This window comes from Halichoeres trimaculatus, unplaced genomic scaffold (assembly GCF_033239565.1).
Source record: "Halichoeres trimaculatus isolate MK-OKI-2021-1 unplaced genomic scaffold, fHalTri1.1 fHalTri1_scaffold_2, whole genome shotgun sequence".
In the NCBI taxonomy this organism is placed as follows: Eukaryota; Metazoa; Chordata; class Actinopteri; order Labriformes; family Labridae; genus Halichoeres; species Halichoeres trimaculatus.
This window is the reverse complement of record NW_027437180.1, coordinates 1,218,551-1,222,865: the sequence shown is the minus strand read 5'-3', so window position 1 is coordinate 1,222,865 and position 4,315 is coordinate 1,218,551. Positions and strand designations below refer to the sequence as shown.

Below are 4,315 nucleotides of genomic sequence, written 5' to 3'. Positions count from 1 at the left end.
CTCAAGCAAACACTTGATTTGTTGGGGTCTTTCATCAACTTATTTCCTCTTAGACAATTTATCATAAGAATCTAAAACAATTCAGTACTTAAAGCACAATTCCTGCTGTGGTTCGCTTTCAATTCCAGGTTGAAGGTTCGACGCAGGAGCTCCAAACCACCACTGTGTGGCATTATTGGGTTGTTCAATGGAGCGGTGCTCTGCTGAGGTGATTGTTGACCTCTTGACTGGCTCATTCATCTGTACAAACTTTTACTCCATCATCGGAGTGTGTATATTTTTTGTTTGACGTGAAGTGAATTGAGAATTGTAGGAAATCATAGCCATATATTCACAATGTCGACCATTGGATAATGATTTAGTGGTTGTATTTGTGATTTCTTATCAAGACTTCGGTCTGATTCACATTTTAAAGGTATGTTAGCTCTTTTGTTGGGTGTAGTGGCTTATTACACATAAGCCACCAAAGTTTCATTTTGTGAGGACATTCCTGTTGTGATGGATGTCCTGCTGCAGGTCAGTGTGTATGAAACGCTTTGTGGACACATCATCACAGAGTGGACATCATCTGTGTGGACTGAGGTTGTTCTTTAAAGAGCTTTAATTTAACTCACAGAACAGGTTTTACCTGATGTGGTTCAGCACCCTGGACAGCAGGAGCAGCGCTACACTCCCAGAGGAGGAGGACACAGAGGGAGTGATGGACTCTGTGGATGAAGGTAAAAGACAAAATTGATGAAACATTGAATCTGAAATGTTACTGTGCGCTGTGAGGAACAACTCCGCCAGCCACAACGGGGTTAGTCGATGTATCACAATCTTAACTTTGTCTCTCAGACGTAAAACGTCATGTCAGTTTGAGGTAGTAATAGTGATTCTTCTACTGACGTAAATGGTTTGATGATGCAGGTTAGACTGATGCCACTACAGGGTGGTGGTTAGTCATAAACACTGAGTCAATAAGTTTTCATTTCCCCATCATCAGTATGGAGGACTAAACGTGCCAAAATGAAATATATAAATACATCATTAATTAAAAGAAAAAATATTCAAATACATAATTGAATAAATCAATAATTGTGTCAATAGTTATTGAATATTAAAATTAAATCAATAAATGATCAAATAATACATAATTATTTGAAATATGAAATACTTAAATAATTAATTAAATGTGTCATTCATTATTTAAAATGTTGATTTGTCTAATGTAAAAACCAAATTAAATTACCTAAGTATCTATATTGTAAGTATTATTTTGTTGCTATATCTGCCGTGGTTTGCGTGCGTAGAAGCGTTCCAATTTGTTGCTGTATCGGCCACAGTTGTCACCCAGCGCAGGCGCTCTCCTCCATGGAGGGGGTAGGAATCCTGGCATGGCTACCCTGGCACAACACTGGCTCAACCGTTCATACGAAAAGCAGCACAGATCACAGCTCCTGAGAAAAACTGTCCCTGGACGGGAGCTGCAGCCCAGTATGCCGAGGGGGGATTGGAGACGGATGTCCAGTTTTGTGAAATAAAAGTTTCCTGGAGCCGGTTTAAGTGTATTGACCTTTTGCTACAGTAATGTAGCTTAACCTGCTTTGATGCACAGAGAAAGCTTGTGTGATGATGATCCTGAAGTCATTCAGCTAACTGAGTTAGCCTGGAGGAACAGGGCTCTGGTCTATGTGTTTTTGGCAGCCCAGTACGGGAGAAGCAATGGAGAACTTCTTCTAAGTTAGGAAACACTCTTGGGTCTAAAATAGATGTTATTAACTCAGTGTAAAGCTCATGCAGACCCTCAGTGATAGCTGCTGTGTTAGTTTGTTTGACAGGGGACTGCTGAGTCTGGCAAGCGTGACTCGACCATCATAAGTCCCACCCACTGAGATAGATGGGTGAGAGTGACAGATAAAATTAATTCATGATGTGCTGCATAAGGGGGACCATGAATTAATTTGATAATTAATTAGTTAATGAATTAAATGAGTGATTCTTAGAAGAAAAAATTAGGTTTATTAAATTTGTTTTTCACATTAGGCAAATAAACGTTGTAAAGAACTAATGAGACATTTAATTAAGTTAAGTATTTCTTTACACTTTTATTTAATTAGAGATAGTTATAAATTTATTCAGTTATTCAATTATTTATTTCCAGTATTGAATATTTATTGACACAATTATTGATTTATTTAAGTATGTATTTAATTGATTATCCTTTTGAATATGATGTACTTATACATTTCATTTTGGCACGATGAGTCCTCCATACATCAGTGCTTACACTACTTCATCGGTTTAAAGGAGTGTGACATTGGGATAAAGGATGGTCTGAACAGCGTACATTATGAATTGAATAATATCTTAAGTTTTAAAAGTTATATAAAAATTCTCTCTGAGTCGGTGAAACTTAGCGAGGGGACTCACACCAAACTTGATGGGGAATTCAGCTCTTCTGTTGGTGTGGTGGCTCTTAAAAGAGCCTTTGTGTTGCTGTTATTGAGCTGCAGACAGTCTAAGCTCTCTCTCCACGGATGCGGCGGGCCAGCTGGATGTCTTTGGGCATGATGGTGACCCTCTTGGCGTGGATGGCGCACAGGTTGGTGTCTTCGAACAGCCCCACCAGGTAAGCCTCGCTGGCCTCCTGCAGAGCCATGACAGCAGAGCTCTGGAAGCGCAGATCGGTCTTGAAGTCCTGAGCGATTTCTCAGACCAGGCGCTGGAAGGGCAGCTTGCGGATGAGCAGCTCGCTGGATTTCTGGCAGTGGAGGATCTCCCGGAGAGCCACAGTCCCAGGCCTGTAACGGTGAGGCTTCTTGACGCCGCCGGTGGCCGGGGCGCTCTTCCGGGCAGCCTTGGTGGCCAGCTGCTTCCTGGGAGCTTTGCCTCCGGTGGATTTACGAGCGGTCTGCTTGGTTCTTGCTATGATGTCTTCTTTCTCTGACTTGGAGAAATATGTGGAGCAGAGAGGAGCTTTGCTGCTCTTAAAGCGGAGGAGCGGCTGTGAAACGGTGACGCTGCCTGAGAGCTCCGGCTGCTGATTGGTGAGAGGCCGCTCCTGGAGCTCAGCCCCGCAGAGGAGGGGGACAGAGCCCCCGCCTCAGGCTCCGCTCCCCCGACTCTTTACTGGTTGGTGCACCGGGGAAATGCGCACGCTCTCAGACTATATCAGGGGGACTTTGAGCCGAAGAGGACAATACTGCTCTGAACCCAGACTCACGACAGACTAAGCATGAGTGGAAGAGGCAAAACCGGCGGCAAAGCCAGAGCGAAGGCCAAGACCGGTTCAACCCATGCCGGGCTCCAGTTCTATTTCGTATAGGCTTTGCCCTTTAAGGCTATCGCTAGTGGGCTCACCCTCGCGCGTCAGCGCAGCACTGAAAAAACTTTGTCCACGCCCATTCACGTGATGGGCCTCCTGCGCTACCTGCCTATAAATGGCCGCGGGTTCATACAATCTGCTCCCTCTTTTTCTTCAGCAGTCATGAAGCAGCACTAGAAGAACAACAGTAGCAGCAGGTATAGCGTCGTTGGAGACCTTTGGAGACCGTCAGAGTCCTGCCCTGACCCGGAGCATACCGGGCAAGTGCTAATTCTGCAGGAGAAGTGCCCGTACTGCAAGCTGTTATCCCCAGCATAGAAGCGGCGTCAATTGGATTTTTTCACCGACGCTGCTGAGGATGATTCATCGTCGCCGACACTTGCAGTCTGGAGGAAGCCATCAACCTACTCGCAGGGCCGGATTGGGATGAAGTCAGCCCTGAGGAGGCACCATCAGTCTCACTCCAGTTGGAGGAGACTGACTTCAAGGACGTGGGGGCTCGCTCAGGTTTTGCTGGGGTCCCCCTGTCATCGACCACCTCTCTGCCGGTCTACGGAGCGCTCGTCCAGGAGCTTCCCGGCATCATCGAGAGGGCGGCAGCATACAAGTTCTCTCCGTGCCAGCAGTTCCGGCTCTGGCTGAACCTGATGAGCTGGCGGGCTGTTTTGCAGCAGCGCACATGGCCCACCGTGAGCCCACCTGGCCATGTTTTCCTGCCTTTATCCCTTACCAGTCCGGGCTCGTGACTGAACCAAGGAAGCTCCGGGTGCCGGTGGTTACGTAAGCTCCCATCACCAGAGTCGAGGGGCTCACAGATGAGGGCTTCCTGTCCGTTCCTCCATTGAATCCAGGCCAAGTGGCCGTCTTCGAGTTGAGAAGCTGGCTGAAAGAGCAGAGGAGCTGAGCAAGGCAGCGAGCACCATCATCCCGATCTGCGGTGGCTTCAGCTTGCGTCATGGCCTGGCAGCACCAGACTCACTGCAACATGTGGCTCTGTCTGTCCTCTTT

General features: G+C 46.6%; 1 pseudogene; it reads right to left on the bottom strand.

Annotated features, from left to right (window-relative positions):
- Positions 1-2,500: 2,500 nt before the first annotated feature.
- LOC141808456 (histone H3-like) lies at positions 2,501-4,014 on the bottom strand (annotated as a pseudogene).
- Positions 4,015-4,315: the final 301 nt, after the last annotated feature.